This window comes from Hyaena hyaena, unplaced genomic scaffold, assembly GCF_003009895.1.
Source record: "Hyaena hyaena isolate Hyena2069 unplaced genomic scaffold, ASM300989v1 scaffold_281, whole genome shotgun sequence".
In the NCBI taxonomy this organism is placed as follows: Eukaryota; Metazoa; Chordata; class Mammalia; order Carnivora; family Hyaenidae; genus Hyaena; species Hyaena hyaena.
The window spans coordinates 1-24,050 of record NW_024080914.1 but is presented as its reverse complement, the minus strand read 5'-3'; the positions used below and the strand labels follow the sequence as shown (position 1 = coordinate 24,050).

Below are 24,050 nucleotides of genomic sequence, written 5' to 3'. Positions count from 1 at the left end.
TCTCCAGAGGTCTGAGCTCAGAGCATCAGCAGAGGGAGTAATTTATAACCTATTACTTCCACATTCCTCATTAATGCATTCGACAAGCGGGGGGTGGGGGGTGGGGGGGGAGGAGAAGAAGCCGGAAGGGGAGCCTTTGATCAGGGACAGGTATTTCCTTATCAGTCCTGCTGGCCATTTTACAACAGAGTTCCGAGGGAGAACTGCGTGCCTCGGTTGTGATACGGAAAATGTTGGGGTTTGGAGCCAATGGTCTAGAAAGAATTCTTGAAATGTCTTCAGTGCAAAAAAAGTGATTTATTAAAGGCCAGGACTGGGACCTCTCAGCAGAAAGAGTTGCTCTGGGATCATAAAGCAGTTGATTATATATCCTTGAGAGGAGGGAAAGGCAAGGGGAAGTTTCCAAAAGGACTTTCGTATGCTAAAGAAGCCCCCCAGGATGCTGGCGGCCTAGCTAGCATCCAGCTAAGGTTGTTTTACCCTCTAGCAAAACATTAACATTAAGACAGTTTGGAGTTCTTGGAGGAATGGGCGACTTTGCCTGCCTTTGTCAGGAAATTTAATTTTATCTACATTTCTTTCTGCCTTTGTTCCCCACAAAGGTTGAGTGGAGTGGTTGTGTCAATATCTTTTATGTTAACTAGGGGATGGAATATTTATTACCTGGGGCAGGAAGCAGGGTTTTGCACTTTCTCTTCCCAATTTGGTCAGGGGGTTCCTGTCATGGCATCCGCCATCTTGGGCCTGTCAGGTTTGATCCGGCTTCCTGTGGAGCGCTGCCAGGACAGGCCTCAGGCCTTCCCACAGCCGGTCACGGCCGCCTCACCGCTGGCCCCCACGTATCCTGCCCACGCTAACATGCAGACTACCCTTTTCAGGCCTCAAACACAGGCAACCCAGCCATTTTCTTATTTCTAAGCAAGCCTGACAGATTCTATCCTGAAACTCCTCAGAAGGCTCCTCATACCTTCCTCGGACCTGGGGCGACAGCAGCCTGGGTTCTGCATGACGGCAGAGGAGAGAGCGGGCGAGAAGACCACCAGTGCTTACTGAAGTTTACCTCACAACTTCCGCAGGAAGCCATGGGCTTGTTCTCTCCCGCAGAGAAGGTCTGTCTCCCTGCCCCTGGATTTCCCTTCTGCATCCCACCAAGGATCAGACTGTGGAGGATCCTGGCCAGTCTGGGTAGCACAGGCCTAGCATCCTCCTAATCCTTTGTACTTTCCGTAAAGCCCTGAAATATTGTGACCAACAGGGAGGACTCATTTCAAGGTGCACAAAGCTCTGCGGAATTTGCCCTTCTCCCAACTGGCCCAGGTTTCTGGCACCTACTGAGAAAGGAGCTAGTGGAATGGGTGACCTAGGAATGCTAGGTTGGTTGTTCTGGAACAAGGGTGAAGGAGAGCAATCGACCACTGTGGGCTCAGGATAGAGAAGAAAGCAGGGCCACTGAAGGAGACGTAGTTATTCCTTCTGTGCTGCTGGTTGGCTGACGTTTCGCCATGTACAGCCACAATGGCTTTAGAGCCATTCTCCGCCCTGTCATGCATCGCAGGGACACACATTTCCCAAGCTTGAAAAGCAGAAGCCAAATTGCTTACTATGTCTTACGCTACTGCCCCGCTAGCTCTCTCTGATCCAGTTACAGGGGTCCTTTTGCTATTTCTGGAATATGACAGCTCCTGCCACAGGACCTTTGCACTTGCTGCCCCTCAGCCTGGAAGCTGGGCACCCAGATATCTACAGGGCTAGTTTCCTCGCTTCTTTTAGGTTTCAACTCAAAAGTCACTTCCCAGGGGCCCCTCCATGCCATGCTATCTAAAACTTCCCATACCCCACCCCACACACATACTGCCAGACAATTCATATTCTGCCACCCTCTTTATTCCCTCTTAGTACTTGTTATCACTGAGTATACTATACATCTTACCTTGTTCTTGTCTGTCTCACCCACTGGACTGTAAACTCCGTGCTGGCAGGGATTTGTTTTTGTCTCTCTTTGTCATTATCGAACCTCCAGGAGTTAGAATAGCACTGTATAGATATTAGATATTAGATATAGATATTAGGCACTCTATAGATATTTATTTGATAAAGAATGTATGAGGGCATTGTTTGCCATAGCAGGGGGTGCATGACAGCCTGCTCTCCGTCTTGGGGGAAGTGAAAGTAAAATGGGCGGATGCTCACTCTAAAATTATTTACAGTAGTTAGAAACAAAGGACTAAAGGTGCATACGACCCGAAAGGTGGACCGTAAAGTCACAGTGCTGAGCAAAAACATCACTCACAGATCCACTGCCCACTTTATAAGGATATATACAAATCCGAGATACATCTCAAACACGTTAGAGGGGGTGAGAGTAAGGAATAGGGATAAAAGAAAGAAGATTAAGACAAAAATAAAATCAAGAGAAGAGTTTTATACCCATCCATGTGGATAGAGGACAATGAATTAACACTGTACCTGAGGTCCACCAAAAACTATTTACTGTTGTGAATATATATTTTTGTTTCATACAAACTTTTTGTTAAAGATTTAAAACATTTCCGGGGTACCTGGGTGTCTCAGTCAGTCGAGCATCTGACTTTGGCTCAGGCTGTGATCTCATCATGCGTGGGTTCGAGCCCCATGTTAGGCTTTGCAATAACAGCGTGGAGCCTGCTTCAGATTCTCTGTCTCCCCCCCTCCCCCTGCATTCTCTCTCTCTGAAAAATAAAGATTAAAAAAAAGATTTAAATTTTTTTTATTTTTAAAAATAATCTCTATCCTCAACATGGGGCTCAAACTCATGATTCAAGATCAAGATCAATAGAGCCAGCCAGGCACCCTTTGTACAAGCTTTCAATAAAAAACTTTAAAATATATATTTATATGAGTATCCAGAACAGACTTCAAATATTTGTTTTATTACCTGAGAAATACTAAAACAGTTTTTAACAGCTAGGTTAAGGCGAGCTTGACATGCAAGTGCACGTATTTGAAATGTACAAGTTGTTAAGTTTTGGCACCTGTATTGACCTGTGAAGCCGTCCTTGAAATTCATTAAGCACGGTAGTCACACACCTATGAAAATACTTTCATTTATTGTAAATTTAAAAATGGTTTAATCTCGGGGTGCCTGCGTGTCTCAGTCGGCTAAGCGTCCTACTTCAGCTCAGGTCATGATCTCACGGTTTGTGGGTTTGAGCCCCACGTCGGGCTCTGTGCTGACAGCTCAGAGCCTGGAGCCTGTTTCAAATTCTGTGTCCCTCTATCGCTCTGCTCCTTCCCTGCTCATTCTCTGTCTCTCTCACTCTCTCAAGGATAAATAAACATTAAAAATTTTAAAAATAAGTAAATAAAAATGGTTTAATCCTTAAAAATTCTTTTAAAGTCAGAGACAATAACAGACTTTTATATTAAAGAACATATTTTTACATATTAATATTCATCTTGATACCAGTGCATCTGTAAATCATTTTTGTATTGGTATGTTTTATTTTTTTTCTTTCATACTTTATTGTCAAGTTGGTTTCCATATAACACCCAGTGCTCATCCCAACAAGTGCCCTCCCCCATGCCCATCACCCCTCTTCCCCTCTTCCCCACCCCCATCAGCCCTCAGTTTGTTCTCAGTATTCAAGAGTCTCTCATGGTTTGCCAGTATTGATATATTTTAAAAGGGTTTCAATAATTTGTTTTTTATTTAAAAAAATTTTTTAAATATTTGTTTATTTTTGAGAGAGGGAGACAGATAAACAGAGTGTGATTGGGGGAGGAGCAGAGAGAGAAAGAGACAGAATCCAAAGCAGCCTCCAGGCTCTGAGCTGTCAGCACAGAGGTCAATGTGGGGTTCGAACTGACAAACCTCAAGTTCATGACCTGAGCCAAAGTCCAACACTTAACCAACCGAGCCACCCAGGCACCCCTGTTTGTTTGTTTGTTTGGTTGGTTGGTTGGTTGGTTGGTTGGTTGGTTGGTTGGTTTTTTTAAAGAGAGAGAGAATGAGACCGCATGACCAGGTGAAAGGGACAGAAGATAGAATCTTAAGCAGACTCCATACTCAGTGCCGAGCTCAGGATGTGAGCTGAAATCAAGTCAGATGCTCAACTGACTGAGCCACCCAGGCACCCCAAAAGGTCTTTAATATTTAAAAAATAATTTTATGAAGGAAGCAGCCCATAAAAGTCCAAGTGCTTATGGCCCATGAAAGTCACAGAACAGTTCTGCTACAGTTAACATAATGAACATATTCATCACCCCCTTCAAATTTCTGTGGGCCCCTTTTTATTTATAGATTTAAAGTTCATTTAAAGTTTACTTACTTTGGGGCCCCTGGGTGGCTCAATCAGTTAAGCATTGGACTCTTGATTTCAGCTCAGGTCATGATCTCACAGTTTGTGAGTTCAAGCCCCACATCGGGCTCTGTGCTGACTGCAGAGTCTGCTTGGGCTTCTCTCCCTGCTCCCCCCACCCCATGCTTTCCCTCTCTCAAAATAAATAGATAAACCTAAAGATAAAAGTGAAAATTTTGAAAAAAATGAATACACACATTTATATATATAAATATATAATATTGTATATATGTATATATACACTATACTATATATATATATAGTATATATACACAGAAAATAAATTTATTTTGAGAGAGAGAGAGGTAGAGGCAGAGAGAAGGAGAGAGAGAATTCCAAAGAGTGCGGAGCCTGACGCAGGGCTGAACCCATGAACTTGGTGATGGTGACCTTAGCTGAAATCAAGAGTCTGACACAAGCTACTGAGCCACCCAGGCTCCCTGGGGCCCCTTTTTCATTCTTATCACCTGCTATTCTCCTATTTTCCAAATCTCTGATCTGCTTCTGCCATAGTTTTCATTTTCTGGAACTTTATACAGATGGACTCATATCACACTCTTTTTTGGTTGGGCTTTCACTCGACGTAATTATTTTGAGGCCCATGTCCTATCACTAGTTCATTCCTTTTTGGGAGGCCGGGTTGAGGAGTATTCTTTCGCGTGGCAATACCACAATTTAACTTCATCTGCTCACTGGCATTCGGGTTGTCTCCAGTTTCTGGCTGCTACGGATAAAGCTGCTGTGAACATTCGTATACAAGTCTTCACATGGGCATTTACTTTATTTTTGCGCGGTAAATACCGAGGATTAGGATGGCCGAGTCGTATTTTAGTAGTTTATCTTGTAAAGAAACTGCAAAGTGGACTCTGACGTTCATGCCAGCGTGTACGAGTGTGGGCAGCAGGCGTTTGTAACAGCGTCTCGTGGTATCTCAGCCCGTGTTTAATTTCTCTAATTAATAATGTTGAACACCTTCTCCTGGGATCATTTGCTACTCATCTGTCTTCTCTGGTGAGGTGTGTGAGGGAGGGCTTGATTGTGCCCACAACTTTTTAACGAGAAGAAAATGTGTCTTTTCCGCCTGGTGGAGGAGCGGGGGCGTTAGGACCCGCGTGGGGAGGGACAGAGAAGGGGGGGTGGAGATCGCCCTCGTCGACCGAGAACTGGCCGCGTGGGGGTGCGGGGGTGCCGTCGGACGGTCGCCAAGCCCCGGCTGGGTCCCCGCAGGCCTGGCAGATGGTCCGCAGGAGGTGCGACCGCCGCGGCCCCAGCCGAAGGGAGCGGGACCGAGCAGCGTCTGAACCGGAACCCGGTCCTGGGGGGTCCGCATCGGAACCGACCGAGGATTCGCTCGCTGAGCTGCCAAGAGCGCTCTCCCCTTCCGGCCGGGGAAAGGACACCGCCGCGGAGTGGCGGGGCCCGGGGGGCTGCGGGGGTGCCTGCTGACCCCCGAGGGGCCCTGCCACCTGCCCACCCGCCTCCGGCTCCCGGGCGCCGGTGGTGTTCCCGCGGGCTCGCCGGATCCCTCCGCAGGACTCCCAGCGGGGTAGGGGGGTGGGGGTAAAAAAAAAAAAAAAAACACCCATGTTTCCGCCCGGTTTCGAACCGGGGACCTTTCGCGTGTGAGGCGAACGTGATAACCACTACACTACGGAAACCGGCGGGTAGCGGCTGCCTGGAAATCCGCCTTGCAGCCCTGCGACTGCAGCCGCGGGCCGACCGGCCGCCGGCCGTGAGCCCGAGCGCGCCTTCCCACGGGCTTCGGGCCCAGCGGGCTCCGGCGGGTGTCGCCAGGGCGGAGAGCCGCAGGCTGCGGGCCGGGGCCGCGTAGATGCGGGCCGCGCTTCCTCCCCATCGCGCAAGCGCCGGGGGACCGCTGGCCACGTGTGGTAACTCCAGGTGGGCAGGGCCAGGTGCCGGACTTGGCCAGGTAAGGAAACCAGCTTCTATTTGAAACCTTAAAATACACTTGATGTTCGCCCAGCACCTAATTTAGAAGGCACTTAGGAAGGAAAACCCCGTTTTCTCTTTCCTGTGTCTTTCCTCCTGTGAGTCTCATTTCTGCTCACACAACACTTCCAGTCGGCTCCCCAGATGGGTGGGAGGCTTCCGCACGCCCAGCCTGGGCCAGCAGCTCAGTTCTGACCCTGTGATCGCAGAGACAGAGTCAGAGCCCTCGGGTTAAGGGCTCGGTCCCACCTGACACCCCTTGCCCGGCTCCAGGTACCTATCAACAAGGGCAGGTTGTTACCTGTGCTTCTGACCACCCAGCTATAAATCGGAGGTTCCCACCACCTCCTTCTGGGGTTTGGTAATGCGCTAGAATGACTCCCTGAACTAAGGAAAACCAGGTTACTTACCAGAGTGTCCCTTTATTATAAAAAGGATGCAGCTCAGGAACAGCCTGACAGAGGAGATGTACAGGGCGGGGTACCTGAGAAGGGGCACAGACAGGGACTTTGATGCCCTTTCCAGGTGTGCTGCCCTCCCGGGCCCTCCGTGTGTCCCCCAGCCTGGAAGCTCTTCAAACCCCCCACCTAAGGGATTTTTGGTGGAGGCTTCATCAAGTAGGCATGATCCATTATTAACTCAATCTCCAGCTCTCTCCAGAATGGTGGGAGTGGGGGGGGGGGGGGGGTTCAATGAAATGTCCGAGCTTCTAATCATAATGGTTTTCCTGGTGACTAGACCCCATCCTGAAGCTATCCAGGAGCCCACCAAGAATCACCTCATTAAAACATAACACACGCTTCTCCAGGAAATTCCAAGGGATTTAGGAGCTTTGTGACCAGGAACCAGGTCAAAGAGCAAATTCTGGAACAAAAGACGCTCTAGCGCCTTTCTTTCTTAGGAAATTCCAAAGGTTTCAGGAGCTCTGGCCTGGAGCCTGGGATGAAGACCAAAGTATACGTATCTTGGTATATCACAGTATCCCACTGCCTACGCAGGGTCTCAGACACTCGGTGTATTGGGGCGGGGCCTCATTATTTTATAACACTATTAAGTCAGACAGATGCTAGCATCTTCTCTCTCTTTCACTCGCAGCCAGGAAGGAGTTGGGGCCTTGAGCAGAGACCAAAACCAAGACTCAGAAGGTTAGAGAACGAATGAAGGGAGGTTGAAACATAGAGAGCAAGTCACCTCACGATGAGGTTACAGGGATGGTCACCCCAGAAGAGGTCCAGGGACAGGACCGCACCCCCCAACGCGAGTTCAAAGCTGAAGGTGGCCGCCAGCGGTCCCACGTGTGCTCACTGGTATGGCTTCCCAGGGAAGTCTTGTTCAGGTGCTGGCCGCAGACGGGGGAGGCGGTACTGCATGCTCAGCCCTGCCGGCCTGCGCTGGAACTCGCCACTAACAAGGACCCAGCCCTGTGCTCCGGAGCCTGGTAGCAGGACGGACTCTGGTGATGGCAAAAGCCAGACCCGGGAGTCCTCACCGCTACCTTCGGAGCCCAGCACCTCCCTTCTTGTCTCCCAAAGTCGTGCTCCAGTGGAAAGCCACTCCTACCTTCACTCAGAGTTGAGACCCGAGTCGAGAATTGGACTGGTCCCTGTGCTGGCTGAAGGGACCCTTCCCTTGGACTGAGGAGGGGGGTGCGCAGGTGGGCGAGGGAATTCCCACCCACCAGCACCTTAGCCTGATGACAGCGGGTTCTCAGCAACCTCTTTTGTAACCAGTTTCGTTACTTCCATCTGAAATACATTTTTTTTAAATGTTTATTTCTAGGAGAGAGAGAGAGAGAGACAGCGAGAGCAGGGGAGGGTCAGAGAGAAAGGGAGATACAGACTCTGAAATAGGCTCCAGGCTCTGAGCTGGCAGTCAGCACAGAGCCCGACGCGGGGCTCGAATCCACGAACCGCGAGATCATGACCTAAGCGAAAGTCGGACGCTTAACCGACTAAGCCACCCAGGCGCCCCTGAAATACATTTTAAAAGTAGGGGCGCCTGGGTGGCTCAGTTGCTTAAACGCCCCACGCTGGATTTCAGCTCAGGTCATGCTCTCACCGTTTGTGGGTTCAAGCCTTCAGCTCAGGTCATGATCTCGTGGTTTGCGGGTTCAAGCCCTGCATCAGGTTCTGTGCTGACTGCATGAAGCCTGCTTGGGATTCTTTCTCTCCCTCTCTCTCTGTCCCACCTTTGCTTGCACCCACGCGCTGTCTCTCAAAATAAATAAATAAACATTACAAAAAAGTTTAGGGACACTCTGGGTGGCTCAGTTGGCTAAGTATCTGACTCAAGCTTGGGATTCTCTCTCTCTCCCTCTCTTTCTGGCCCTCCCCTGCTCGATCTCTCCTCTCTCTCTCTCTCAAAAAATAAAATAAAACATTAAAAATTTTTGAAGAAAAATTCTGATCATTTACTCAAAAGTGTAAATCAAGAATGGCAGTGAGCTGCTAGTCTTCCTAGCTGTAATTCTCAAGAGAAACAAAGGGCAGAATCAAACACCCAGCCGCTAGGTCCATCGGCACCTGAAAGGCAGGGAGGCTGTGAAGACTGAAGATGTCCTTCAAGTATTTCAAAATGCTCCCCCGCCCCGTGGAGAATCGCTGATTTTGTAATTAAACTTTCACACTGACACATGCATATTTCAGATGTCTACTAAATCTACAAAGGTTATGTCAATAGAAGCACAGCATTATTAACGATAATACCGTCTCTCACTTTGAAATCCTAAAAATAGTTAAAATTAGAGTTCTAGGCAGCCGAGTAACTTTACATTTTTGGTCCTTCCACTGGTAGCTGTCACCAGGCGTTCAAGGTGCCATATAGGGAAGTCCAGAGTCATGTAATGCACTTTTACTGTACTTGCAAAGTCAGCAAAGTCACACTTAATCCCTTTGGGTTTCTTGCAAAATAGGAATGTATTTCTATATGGTGACTCACTACTTGATTTTACCTGTGAGCCAGGAAATAAAACAAATAAGCAAAAGGGATGTGGTAACAAATTAGTTAAATGAATGGTGAATTAAGTCCTATTCTACAACAGATGGGAATAAATCATCTCTATACTAATGAGGAAGGAGACAGGGCTTTTCCCCAAAGTCAGTTATCTCTAGCTTCCTTCTGCTCTGGGTCCAGCGAGCTACAAGGCTTTAATTGCTCTTGGGCCATAGCTCCCTGGCGACCACCAGCGTCCAGTCCCCTGCCGGCCAGAGAGTGAGAGCCTGAGAGCCAAGCCTTGGAGTCGCATGGCTTTCCATCCCTCCCCCTCCCAAGTCCACAAGGTTATGGCAGATCATCCTAAACGGCCCCTCTTCCCACCGAGGACAAAGAGGTGGCGCTGCAGCCACCTGGGGGTGTGGGGCCCACGTGTGGGGAAGGGCAGAGCAGAGAAGAGGCTCGGCCTTAGGGAAGCAGTGGGGCCCCAAAACCCAACCGTGGGCTCAGGGGAGAGGCCTGCCCGCCCGGCTCCTGCTGGAGGAAAGGGCGGTGGGAGATCGCAAGGAGCCATCTGTTGGCCTCTTATCCTCCAGGCAAAGCAAAAAAGAGCAATCAACCGGGTCCAGGGCCCAGCCAGACGCCTGGATGGCAGACGTCGCCTGGGCTCCCTGAGTTCTGGAGTCTTGTCCAGAAAACAACAAGGACTCTGAAAGGTAGTGAAATAGAAAGCTCTTCCCTTTCTTCCGTGGCCTCCTCCCAACTTGTCGTGGTGTCGCTTTTACTTCCTATGTAATGTCATTGTGTGTAAAGAAAAATTAAAATGATTAGCACCAATGTCACCTGTTATCTTTATATTGTACAAGGCCCGTTTCTTTCCTCTGCTTTCATGTGGAGCTACCTGTGGTCACACTTCTCTCCTCCCCGTAGGCCCTTGGACTTTGGCTTGGCCCCAAGATTGACCAAGCACCCCTGCGCAGGACATGTCCCTTTTACTAGCTTTTCCTGACAATCAGGTAACCAAAGGGAAACACATTTCATTGGGAGACTGTGTCGTCATCATCATGCTCTCTGTTCACTCCCTCCCTGCCTCAACCTCCCCTTAAAAGTTTCTGCTAAGCTCTGCTTCCCCCACCCTATGAAAGAAACACCTTTCGCTGTCTGATTTTGAGATATTTGCAGATTTCTAGGATTGGAACATTCTCTCCAATTGCAGTGGCCTTTTTGAGAAGTCGCTCCTTAACTAAGTCTGGATTTGTTTTTAGCTGACTGCAAATATAAAAGCATTTAACTCATAGATGGAATCACTGAAATCATGCAATCTGTATTTCATAGCTCCTACATGCACGTGAATTAAAAAATGTTTTTTTCAATTCTAGTCAGTTAATAAATAGTGCAATATTGGTTTCAGAAGTAGAAATTAGTGATTCATCACTTACATACAATACAGTGCTCATCACAAGGTCCTCCTTAATACCCATCACCCTTTTAGCCCATCCCCCCACCCACCTCTGCTCCGGCAACCCGCAGTTTATTCTCTATAGTTAAGAGTCTCTTATGGTTTGCCTCCCTCCCATTTGCTTCCCTTCCCTTATGTTCATCTGTTTTGTTTCTTATATTCCACATATGAGTGAAGCCATACGGTATTTATCTTTCTCTGACTAACTTATTTTGCTTTGCACAATACACTCTAGCTCCATCCACATCATTGCAAATGGCAAGAGTTCATTTTTTTGATGGCCGATATTCCAGTGTGTGTGTGTGTGTGTGTGTGTGTGAGTGTGTGTGTGTGTGTGTCACATCTTCTCTATCCATTCATCCATCGATGGACATTTGGGCTCTTTCCATAATTTGGAAATTTCCATAATTTCCCTAATTGTTGATAATGTTGCTATTAACATGGGGACGCATGTGCCCATTCAAATCTGTAGTTGGGTATCCTTTGGGTAAATACCTAGTAGTGCAATTGCTGGGTCAGGGCAGTTTATTTTTAACTTTTTGAGGCACCTCCATACTGTTTCCCAGAGTGGCTTCACCAGTTTTCGTTCCCGACAGAACGTGTTGCACAGAGTTAACGCAACTGTTTTTATTTTACTTCTGAAGATACACATCCTACCCCCATTTTCCACCTCCAGCTTGCTGATAAGGAAGGAAGGACTGGAAGGAAAAGGAGCTTGTGCTGTCTTCACCTCTCCGTCTGTGTCATCAACTGCCACCCCCCCCCCCCCAAAGCAGTTGGCTAATACAGGAAGTAAGGTAAAGAAAGGATATGATAGGATTTTTTGGTCTCTGGTCTTTGGTCTTTTGCTTAGAAGGCCATTGCCTTCTTTTTGCATTTGAAGCAAATTCTGCTTGGGATGGAGAGTGTGGCCCCAGGGCTGGAGGTCAGTTTATTCCACCGAGGAGGCAACGTGCTTACTTTACACTCGCCTTAAGTGTCTGAACTCACACTGGGACAGTGGGTCCACCCTGTGCTCTGTGTTTATCAAACGTCGCAAATGCTATATACAGATGGGCGACAAGGAAGGTGGACATGAATATTGCTGGTATCTTCTCTACTCATACGCAGGTGCCCCAGTTCCAATGGACTCGGTCACAAAACCCACGTTGAATGGTTATTTAAAATTTCAAGGATATTTCCCAGACATCCCCTCAAAATTCTTATACCTGAATCAATCCTAAGGTCCTTTTCTGGGAGGCTCTACTTAATGTTCGTCTGACACGCCTCCCTGGTGGTCTAGTGGCTAGGATTCGGCGCTTTCACCGCCGCGGCCCGGGTTCGATTCCCGGTCAGGGAAGTCCGTTTTCTTTCCGATCACCACCGACATTCCGTTGTAGTAGCTCAGGTTTAGCCAAGGCTCGCTTGCTTGCTTCACCGCACATGTCACCCGGTCCTGAAGTGTGTCAGTATCTCGGGAACAGGGCATGTGTGAAGAATGAAAAATTCCTCTAAGCGGATTCAAACTCGTCTCTGCTTCACTCTATTGGGAATTATGGATTTGTTTTTCCATCTAAGAAAACTTCGACATGAAACAGGTGAGTTATATTAAATGATTCTTACATCTATTAAGGTTTGATTGGCATAGGTACGGTTTTAGTAATGGATGTAATTTTCCCCCCATCCATTGAAACCCTAAGGTACATGCCCGATGTGTAGACAGCTCAGGTCATTTTACCAGATCCACTGGTAAGAACAGAATACATTTCATTATGTTGCTTAGTTCACTTTACCTGAAAGGAACTATACTACAGAGATGACTAGCGAGCCATCTGACACCAGTCTTTAGCTCCCTAGTGATTCATCCTGCGGTTCTCAGGACTGATTTCAGGATCACCTGAGAAAAGGTTGAGCTGGAGGTAGACTTTGCGAGCCATCGTCTTAAGAGTGGGAGCCAGGGAGCACTGGCTGGCCTGCAAGGCTGCGTGCGACCGGCCTTGGGGGTAACCAGACTGCGGGAGCCCCCGCAACAGCAAAATGTCATTGGTGGACAGGAAGAAAAGAAATAAGAAAAAAGAGCAAATCAGAGAACACAAGATGCTGGCGAGGATGTGGAGAAACGGGCACCCTCCTACACTGTTGGTGGGAATGTAAACTGGTACAGCCCCTCTGGAAAACAGTGTGGAGGTTCCTCAGGAAACTAACAATAGAACTCCCTTATGACCCAGCAATAGCACTGCTAGGAATTTACCCAAGGGATACAGAAATGCTGAGGCATAGGAGCACATGGACCCCAATGTTCATAGCAGCACTCTCCACAATAGCTAAAACATGGAAAGAGCCTAAGTGTCCATCAACGGACGAATGGATCAAGAAGATGTGGTTTATCTATACCATGGAATACTACATGGCAATGAGAAACAATGAAATCTGGCCATGTGTAGCAACATGGATGGACCTTGAGGGTGTTATGCTGAGCGAAATAAGTCAGGCAGAGAAGGACAAATATCATATGTTTGCACGTATAGGAGGATTAGGAGGAACTTGACGGAGGAACAAGGGGGAGAAGAAGGGCGGAAATGGTGGGGGAAATGGAGAGAGGCAAACCATGAGAGACTCTTGAATGCTGACAAAAACTGAGGACTGATGGATGTGGGGGGGAGGGGGGATGGGCATGGAGGAGGATACTTGTGGGGATGAGCACTGAGTGTTATGTGGAAACTAATTTGACAATAAACTATTTGTAAAAAAAAAAAAAAAAAAAAAGAAATAAGAAAAAAGAAAAAACAAAAAGCAAAACCAAAAACGAAAAAGATTTTCCCTGGCCGGGAATCGAACCCGGGCCGCGGCGGTGAAAGCGCCGAATCCTAGCCACTAGACCACCAGGGAGAGACACACCCAGCATTTGGGCAGCGCCTCCTGGAATAAGATCTCAAGAATGATGCAGCCACCTGTTAGGGGCCTTTAGAAACATCTGGAGAATGTTCTGTAGGGGTGTGTGCGGCGCTGGATGCGGTGACTGCCACTTGGGTCAGAGAGTGGAAGGAGACTTTAGAGGCAGAAAAGTTGCAAGAAAGATTGTCACAAGTCAAGCCAGGGAAGAGGACACTTTCCTACATGTTTGTCCCCGACTCCCTCTGACCGCAGGGGCTGCTCACGTTTCTTTCTTTTCTCCCCTTCATTCCTAAAATGTTTGTGCCTCTCTCACTGCTACAGTATCCCCCTGGATTATTGAGGAAAATGTGTCTCTCTTTTGCTCCCTCATCCCCAAAAAGGATCCAGTTCCCGATTTCTCCAACTGTGGCCGTCCCCCGAGCAGAGGGGGGAGCATTCAGGGCCAATGGGACACGCCCACTGGGAGCCGCACCCCTCTTCCGGTACAAGCTGTTATTTGGGACGTGGAATGACCTGCACAAATGGCTGGCCTGTGGGTAGAATGCTCCCCCCATCCGTGTCGTGGAGGTGCATTAGCCACCAGGGCCTGCAGGTGAGGATGGACGGGTGGCCAGAGGAAGGCTGTTCGCAGGGGTCAGAACAGATCCTGGTGCCCACACACCTGCACAAGACCCCTCTCCATGCAGGAAGGAGCCAGAATTGAGAGGAGAGGGTCTTGCCTGGGCCACTGTGCTCAGGAAGAGCTATGAGGAGTTTCACAACTCTAAATGCAAATCTGTTTTAAATGCACAAGTTTTAAGAAAGTATTTTTGAGGGGCACCTGGGTGGCTCAGTCGGTTGAGTGTCCGACTTCGGCTCAGGTCATGATCTCACGGTTTGTGAGTTCGAGCCCCGCGTTGGGCTCTGTGCTGACAGCCAGCTCAGAGCCTGGGGCCTGTCTTCGGATTCTGTGTCTCTTTCTCTCTCTGACCCTCCCCTGCTTACGCTGTCTCTATCTCTCAGAAATAAATAAATAAATATTTTTTTAAAAAAGAAAGTATTTTTGACAGTGTAGGTGGAAAGATCTTATTGTATCTTACTGTATGCGCTTAATTGATAAATTTAAAACATCTCGACATATGGTACGTGGCCCTCCATTTGTACTTTTCCCCACACTTACAGATATGAGGCATGAATGGTCTTTTGTACTATTCCCTTTTGTAGTACTTTGTACTGCTTCTCTGACCTTCCAGGCCCACCCCCAACAGAGATGTCAGCTTCTCACCCCACCACTGGGAGAATCTAGAGTCCTGCTCCCCCAAACTGAGTAGTCGTCTTTCTCCATTCCCCCAACCAGGAACCTTTCTTTCCCAGGGCCCCACCCCCAGTGAATCACAGCACCCTTGGAAATAAGCTCAGAACCTTTTCTACCCACCATATCCATTGAACATATGAACCTTTCTATTTTAATCTCTGTGGCTCTCCCTCTGGTGAGGACACTGCCAAGTTCTTTGGGGAGTATTTTCACCTCAGTAACTCAAGCAGCCCCCATGTGGTTTAAGGTAGTGGACTAAGAGGTAACAGGTATGCATTTTCTCCTTAAAACTGTATTCAGCAGCATGTTTCTGGTTAAAAATGAAATTGTAAAGTTGCTTCTGTTTTCCGTAATTTGAGGAATCCTCAGATCTTCTGCTAGGGGTTAATGCAAGGAGGGACAAGGTGCATGGTGTACCAGAGTTCTTCAGAGAAACGGAGCCAATAGGAAATCTATAGCCACATCTGTATTTGTATCTATATCTATACCTGTATCTTTATCTATACCTGTACCTATGCCGATATCTGAATCTTTATCTCTATCTGTACCTATATCTATATCTGTACCTTTATCTACACCTGTACCTATATCAATATCTATAACTTTATCTATACTTATATTGATATCTGTATCTATACCTGTACCAATATCTACATCTGCACCTTTATCTATGCCTGTTCCTCTATCTATATCTGTACCTATATCTGTATCTGTGTCTTTATATCTATATGTTTCTATCTCTAAAGATCATATGATTATGCAGTGGCAAGGTCTGCAGAGAGAGCTGGCAAGCCGGAGACCCAGGAGAGTTGATGATTTAGTTCTAGTTGGAGTCCGAGGCCTAAGAACCAGGAGAGCTGCTGGTGTAGTTCAAGTCCAAAGACCAAGACCAATAGGCTGGAGACCCAGGAAGAGCTGCTGCTCCAGTCCAAGTCCAAAAGCAGGAAAAGCCCAATGTCCTAGTTTGAAGGCAATCAGGCCGGAGGAGTTCTCTCATCTGATCGAGTGAAGCCCACCCACATTAGGGAGGGCAATATACTTTATTCCGTCTACGGACTTAAATGTTAATTCCATCCAAGAACATTCTCACAGAAACACTCCAAATAATGTTTGACCAAATATCTGGTCACCCCACAGCCCCGTCAAGTTGACACAGAAAATTAAACCTAGAAGGTGACGCCTTATGCTAAGCACACAGAAGAGAAAACTGCCTTGGTTAGGCTTCAGTGTAGGATAATTGCTTTTTCAGAGCACTTTTGCCTCTGCTCTCTCTGGATATAGTGCAAAGAGGCTTTCATCTGGTCACATAAGAGGGATGAATTAAAAAGAAAAAGTCCCTTCTGACAGAGCCACAGCAGAGCTATTTACCAACACACCTTACCCAGGGGACTTGAACCACCAATATATTGATTTATGGTCAAACCAGCTGACCGTTGGACTTCAGGCTCTGAGCTCTGAGCTGTTAACACAGAGCCCAACGTGGGGCTCGAGCCCAAGAGCCATGAGATCAAAGTTGGATGCTCGACCGACTGAGCCACCCAGGCGTCCCTTTATTGTATATTTTAAATATGGGCAGTTTGTTGTATGTTAAATAATAAAGTGTTAAAAAAAAAAATAACACAAGGTGAGGGGTGCCTGGGTGGCTCAGTCAGTTAAGCATCCGACTCTCGATTTAGGTTCAGATCATGATCTCAGGGGTTCATGAGATCGAGCCCCATGTGAAACTTTACACTGACAGTGGGGAGCCTACTTGGGATCTTCTCTCCCTTTCTCTCTCTGCCTCTCCCCCACTTGTGTGGGCTCTCTCTCTCTCAAGAAAAAAAAAACACCAAGAAAAAGAAAGAAGGAAAGAAAAAAAGAAAGAACGAAAGAAAAAAAACACAAAAGAAACAAAGTGAAGCTGTTTTATTTATACCTTTTGAAGGTCACTAAGGTCTCTTCATTTTAAACTGTGCCATACATTAAAAATGTAGGGGACTGATTACACCATTCTCTTTTTTAAAGACTGTTTTGAAAGGAGACTTTCTGAGCCTTTACATTCCTCACACCTGTGACAAAGTCCTAAGTCATTAGCAATGCAGATTCCCAGGTGCCAAGGGATGACCATTCACTGCCACACAGCAGATCTTGGGTTGTTAGACTTCCTTTCCAGAGTATTCAATGTATCTTGCCTACTTTCCAGCCCAACAAAAGCCCTTTCACCTACTTCGGACACCCATATTTTTCTGTTACTGATGTCTAAATTTTAGGGGTCTTGGATGTAAACAGCATAAGTAAGCTTTACCAAATTAAGCAGAAAAGGAATTAATTGAGAGATCATTGGCTGGTGATAGATTTATGGGAATTAACCACCAGGCTCAGATAAAGAGAATAACCAGAAGGGAACTAGGTGGCCAGAAACATAGCCAACCTCATGCCAAAGAAGGGATCTGGTAAGGAAGCTACACAGAACCTGTCAAAACCGCATGCTGGCTTTGACTTTCTGGATAAATGAACTTGGATAAACTGTTTATTAGTCTACACATCACTGGCTCTTGAATCAGAATCTAGAGAAGTAAGTAGCTTATAGCTAAAAGAACCAAAAAGAATTTTTCCTCCCCTACGCTGCCTATAATGAAACACTAGAAAGAAGACATGAAGTAAAGGACTAAGTACAACATTTTCAGCTGGAATTTGGACAAAATGTAAGGCTCGGGACAGTTTCCATCCAGCAAATGCTTCGGGAAGAATGGGGGGACCAGGGAGATCAAACCCAGGTACTGTCAGGAAACATGGTCCCAGGGGAAAGATGAACCTAAGGCTACATCTACAGAACTCTTTATTAACACCTCAAGAAGACTGAAGTAGTGCCTCTTAGACTCTTCAGGAAGAAGACCTCCGAATCTTAAGGGCTTGCCTCAGAGACCCTTCCTGTTAAGAAGGCTTTTAAGGATCTTAAGGACATTGACCCACAGCAAGCTTACCAGGGGCCCAATGTAGAAAAGGGCTGCTCTCAAAGAGATTTGTGAGTGTGGCTTTTGCCTAAAAAGTGAAGTCTATATTGATATATTTATGAGAAACTCTTCAAACTTTTAAAGGAAGTATATCAGCTTGGACTGACAGGGAAAGAGACACTACAAAATTAAAAGGAGCCTTTGGACGTCCAAACTTTCTATGAGCAGGAAGCAGGCTGAGAAAATGATCAGCTGCAAACACTGACTGTTCTGGAAAAGTAAGCATAATTCGGGAAGCAGAAGTGAGCTGCAGAGAATCGTTCCCAGTGAGTAGTCATGGGGCTTCATGAAGGAACTGGCCCCGTGAACCTGACTGGATGTCAGAATTGGTGTGAACCAGGGGTCTTCAATTTCCCCCTTACGAATGGGAGTATCAATAGCACTTGACCCCTGCCTGTCCCAGCGCTGTATGTTGGAGATGTGGGGGCCAGATAGCCTATTCTTTCCCTCAAAAGTCTTTTGACCAAGAAGAAACTACCCATGGGGCCTCAGGTACGCCAGGAACAACTCAGAAAGGAGATAAGTAGCCTATGAAGAGACAGAGAACAAGTTCTGCAGGCAAAGGAAGCATGTTTGTGGCTCAAGGGACAGCAGTCTCTAGGTGGACTGTGAAGCACCAAGCTTTCACCTAACAGCAGAAAGCCTAACTCATTACACTACCAAGATCAGGCAGGGTCCACGGGCTGGCATTTCCAATTGAATAATTTGTGGCCAAACACCAGAGTGTACCCGGGGTTAACTGCCGGCTCCCATGGGCAGCACTTTGGAGAACTCAACCCTCAGCAGTCAAAGACCCTGCTCTGAAAATCTGGCAGCACAACGGATTTGGATGATTCCAGAAGCCAAGTTCCTTTGGCCAATGCGGGGCGAGTACATAGTATTGCCTTGGAGCCTCCCTAGCTTCGTAAGTGGCAGGAGAAAGACTTCGGGAGCATAGTGTCCCATTTGTTCTGGAAAACTCCCCCAGGGGGCACAATTGGATCACACTGTTCTTGTCAGGAGTTACAGAGAGTAGGTTATGAAGTGTCAAATATGGTAACTGTGTCTGCTTTCTTGCTCATCGCTTTATTTGCAGCTCCTTACAGAGTGCCTGGCACGTGACAGTTGTCAGTATATGTTTGTTGAATGAACGGACGTGTGCATGAGTACATAGATGAATGGCAGGTACGTATTTGGAGACTAGGGACAAGCCAGGATTTTGTGTTTTTCTAAAAGCCTTCAGGAAGAAAGTTGGATTTATCCAAGAGAGTTTCATTTCTGCGGTCTTCCTGTCCTGACTCCTGAGCTAAGAAGGGCATCTGAGAGGGTGCAAAGGCAGCTTCGGCTCAGGGGGAAGTGTAGCTCACTGGAATTCCTTGCACGAGAACAATCACAGACAATCCTGGCAGCACATTGCTGGTACCATAACAGGACTTCTCGAGGTGCCCTGGGTCCAGTCCCTGAGGGAACCTGGCAGTGGGCTAACGGGAATGGAAGGCAGAGAAGTAAAATGGGAAGAACTTGACAACGGATGGATTTGCTGGGTGATGGGAGAAGACTTCAAGGAAGTCCCCTTCCTGTCTGGCTTGTTTCCCTAAGGTGATGGTATTGCCATTCACTAAGAGAGGAAACACTGGGAAAGCCTTGTGCCTGGGGAGAAGATGGGCTCAGCTTGGGAGAAGATGACCCTGAGGACACGCGGTCATGTGAAGCAGGCAGGTGGATGCATGGGTAGGTTTAGAACTCAGAGAAGCACTGGAGACACAAATTGAAAGTTGACAAGATCACCGAAAGAGAGTGTAATATGAAACGGTAAGAGCTGGAGCCACAGTCAAAACCTTGAAGAGCTATTTCTAGGACCTTCACTGCGGCCCTATATATAAGGGCAGTGTCCAATCCTAAGTGAGTTGTAGGATAAATGTGAGAGTACATTAATGCATGAAACGCTTTTAACTTTATTTTTAAATATTTTTTATTTATTTCTAGGAGAGAGAGAGAGACAGTGTGAGCAGGGGAGGGTCAGAGAGAGAGTGAGTCACAGACTGAAAAAGGCTCCAGGCTCTGAGCCGACAGGCAGCACAGAGCCCGAGGCGGGGCTCGAACCCATGAACCGCGAGATCATGACCTAACGGAAAGTCGGACGCTTAACTGACTAAGCCACCCAGGCACCCCAAAACACTTTTGACTTTAATCCCTTTTAAACACGGACAGAGATCATTGGGTTTCTCCGGATGGTTAACATCTGCTTCAAGAATTAACTGAACGGGAAAGAGCCTTAACTGTTTTCCGTACTAGCTGTGCCCATTTGCAAAGGCCCACTTGCTGTGGCATTCTGCAGAACAGCAGCTCTGAAAGGTTTCGATCTTAAAGGAAAGAGAAGTGCAGGGACCTCTAGTTTGGCCATAGAGGGCTCCTGATCATAGGATGAGGACTTGGAAAATTTTTCTTACTAGACAAGTAATTCGAGGGATTTTGGATTAGAAATGGAACTCCGATGCTTAAAAGGGATGGATCAAAGAAAAAAATGATCAAAGAGAAGAAAGAAGATTACAGCTCGGGACGTCCCTGGGTGGGATCGAACCACCAACCTTTCGGTTAACAGCCGAACGCGCTAACCGATTGCGCCACAGAGACCATCCATGTGCTTGGTTTCTTTCCAGTCGTATCTATAGGTCATTAATCAAACACTAGCGTCCCGCCACCTGGGTTCGTTTCTTCATCTTGAGCCTGCAAGCGGGTCTCAGTTACCTGATTCTAAAAGCCAGAACATTCAACCATCCCTGTCATTACAACACTAGAATCCTTGCTTCCCGATCTCTTAGCACCAGCGGGAAGCGACCTCCTCTTTCTCCCCAAGTTGAGATCTGGACACTTGTAGGGCCAAATTCACCACCGGAGGAAATTGAGAGCCGCGGAAGGGACTGGAGAATGAAGCAGAGAGAAATGAGTGCTGGGGCAACGGCTTGCTGGGGATTTAAACTAACATCTCCGCTTGGGAAATCAACCTGATGTTCTTACTTCGCTAAGCTTCTATGAAACCCAGTTACACGACCTCTTTCTGAATTTTAAAACCCAGATGCTGAGCGTTTATTAAAAACATAACTTCAAAAGGAGAGTGATCTTCAAAGCTCTCCCTGAATGTGCCTCAAGCAGTAATGATTCTTCCACGGGGGAGGGAAAACAACATTTGGAACCTGACATACAGAGGAGTTTGAACACTTCTCCCAATTCTCCTCCCTCCACTCACAATTGTGATTCAAAAATATCGCCAGTGGGCCCTGGCTCTCAGTAGAGAATTAAAATTTATAATAGATTCAACCAAATTTTTAAATTAAACATTTTAAAATTTAATTTAATTTTTAAAATTAATTAATGTTTAAATTTACACCCAAATTAGTTAGCATATAGTGCAACAGTGATTTCAAGAGCAGATTCCTTAATTCCCCTTACCCATTTAGCCCATCCCCCCCCCCCACAACCCATCCAGCAACCCTCTGAGTGTTCTGTATATTTAAGAGTCTCTTAAGTTTGTTCCCCCTCCCTGTTTTTCTACTATTTTTGCTTCCCTTCCCTTATGTACATCTGTTTGGTCTCTTAAATTCCACATATGAGTTAAGTCATATGATCTTTGTCTTCCCCTGTCTGACTAATTTCGCTTAGCATAATACCCTCTAGTTCTATTTACATAGTTGCAAATGGCAAGATTTCATTCTTTTTGATTGCCGAGTAATACTCCATATACTACATGTATATGTACCACATCTTTATTCATTCATCTGTAGATGGACATTTGGGCTCTTTCCATACCTTGGCTACTGGCAATAGCGCTACTATCAACATTGGGGCGCATGTGCCCCTTCGAAACAGCACACCTGTATCCCTTGGATAAATACCTAGCAGTGCTATTGCTGGGTCATAGGGTAGTTCTATTTTTATTTTTTTTGAGGAACCTCCACACTGTTTTCCAGAGCGGCTGCACCAGTTTGCATTCCCACCAGCAGTGCAAAAGATTTCCTCTTTCTCCACATCCTCGCCAACATCTGTTGCTGCCTGAGTTGTTAATGTTGGCCATCCTGACAGCTGTGAGATGGTATTTCATTGTGGTTTTGATGCAACTAAATTTTTTTACACTGAAAGCAATTTATAAGTTACTTTGAATCAGGAAAATAAGTTTTAGTAATGAATGTAATTTGACCAATTCAATGAAATTCTAAGAATAGGTAGCTTTTCAGGGTTTTATAGAGCCTGGGCATTTGGCCAAACCCTCTGACATTTCCACGGGCAGATACGGCGATTCAGAAATTTCTGGCTAGAGAAATGCAGATCGTTCATTAACCAGACTTAGGATCAGAAAGACATCAATGCTGGTACACTTAATATAGTTAGTCTTCTAGATGTAAACAATTTAGTTCAGCTGCTTGTAAAACCAGATCAAAGTCATCATCATGAAGTAGAAAATATTAGAATGTCATTTCCATGCTAGACAACAAGGTAGATTGACTGGAACACACTGGTTCCTCTGGGACACATTTTCGGTTGATTCAAGAAATTTTATAAAAATTCAACAGGCTGAGTTACCTAGAGGCACCGCGGTCACTGCAGATGGCTGGGTCAACAGACCGAAGGACTTTTTCCCACCCGTATATTTTCTTACCAGGGTCTGAGGATCAATGTCCTATACTAAGGATGAAACCCCATTAGCTTCAGAGAATACATGGGTATTGAAACGAAAGCTTACTTTCCCATATAACTAGAAGCTAAATGCCTAGGAAGAAATTACAGAGCAGAGAACTGATTTCCCAGGATTAGAAACAATATGAGGCACTATTTGTAATACAGCCAGGATGCCAAAAAAAAAAGTCAAGCGGTGTGAAAAGATTGACAACAGGGAGGAGTTCTCAAAAAGGGGGGCTGGGGAAGGGAAGGTCTTCAGAGAAAATAAAAAGAAAAGAAGTCAAGAAAAGCTAGTATAAGAAGGATATACTAAATAGTTTTATCATAATGCAGGTCACACTGAGGTACAAGTTGCACAGAATACAAGAGTGGGCCATTCACCTTGAGAGCACCCACAGATGATGAATACAGTGCTGGGCAGAAGGATGGAGCAGATCCCGGCCAGGTGTATGGTAAGGCAAGAATGGGAACCATTAAAAGTGAAATGTAGGGGCCCCTTGGCCTCAGTGGATTAAGCTTCTGACTTCTGCTCAGGTCATGATCTCAGAGTGTGAGGGTTCAAGCCCCATATCTAGCTCAGTGCTGACAGCTCAGATCTGGAGCCTGCTTTGAATTCTGTGTCTCCCTCTCACTCTGCTGTTCATTCTCTCTCTCTAATCTAAACATTAAATTAAAAAAAAATGAAATCTAGGTGTGTGGGGTGGGCTGCGGATGGCAGTGGGGTGGGAAGGGGGTGGGGGATTAAGGAAAGTGCTGCTGGGTAACACGCTGGCCATTATGCCATAGATTTGAGAGTATCAGTCACGAAAATGGAAAAACACGTTGACTTAAGCTCACACTGTCCCCCGTGGGATTCACCAGCTCACATTGGCTTCCTGTGGGGTTGACTTCTATGGCTCCACCAGTATCCGGGAGCTCTAGACCGCCAGGGCCTCAGGGCTCCAATAACCGGGTAAGGAAAAATTTGTTTCCCAACTCCAGGTTCGGATTTCCACTTACGATCTGGTGCTCCAATACACTCCCACGCAAACGACCTGCGTGGAATACAGGTATTGGCCTAGAGAGGACCTATGTGACAACGTTAAATTAGCGACAACAAACCAACGGACATTGCACATCTCCAACACTCCGTGATAGAATTCTTCTCAACGACGCCCGCATACCCAACCAAAGAGGCGAGGTCAGGTATTCTGTGCGCTGTCGAGGTGCCTGCCTGGGCCCGGCCCCCGGTGCGCTCCGACTGGGGATCGGGGGCTGCCGTGCGGGAGCGGGGGCGGGGCCGGGGGCGGGGCCGGGGCCGGGAGGTGGGTGTGGACGCGGTCGGTCCCGGAGCCGCCGCACGTGCCGCGCGCCGCTGGAGGGCAGGGCGTCGAGGGCAGGGGCAGGCGTGGGCAGGCCGCCGGAGAGGGGTCGGGCGCCCGGATGGCCGCCGCCGCCGTCCTCGTTAGTATAGTGGTGAGTATCCCCGCCTGTCACGCGGGAGACCGGGGTTCGATTCCCCGACGGGGAGGCGAGACGCCCTTTTTGGTCCCCTGCGCCCAGCTCTCTGGGCCACCTCC

At 47.1% G+C, this 24,050-nt stretch overlaps 5 non-coding genes across 5 annotated transcripts; 2 read left to right on the top strand and 3 right to left on the bottom strand.

Moving 5' to 3' along the window:
- Positions 1-5,922: 5,922 nt before the first annotated feature.
- TRNAV-CAC lies at positions 5,923-5,995 on the bottom strand. The gene has a single exon. It is a non-coding gene; the product is annotated as a tRNA-Val (tRNA).
- Positions 5,996-11,944: 5,949 nt separating this feature from the next.
- Positions 11,945-12,016, top strand: TRNAE-UUC. Its single transcript has one exon. It is a non-coding gene; the product is annotated as a tRNA-Glu (tRNA).
- A 1,457-nt stretch (positions 12,017-13,473) lies between these two features.
- TRNAE-UUC lies at positions 13,474-13,545 on the bottom strand. The gene has a single exon. It is a non-coding gene; the product is annotated as a tRNA-Glu (tRNA).
- Positions 13,546-20,377: 6,832 nt separating this feature from the next.
- On the bottom strand, positions 20,378-20,451 carry TRNAN-GUU. Its single transcript has one exon. It is a non-coding gene; the product is annotated as a tRNA-Asn (tRNA).
- Positions 20,452-23,929: 3,478 nt separating this feature from the next.
- Positions 23,930-24,001, top strand: TRNAD-GUC. Its single transcript has one exon. It is a non-coding gene; the product is annotated as a tRNA-Asp (tRNA).
- Positions 24,002-24,050: the final 49 nt, after the last annotated feature.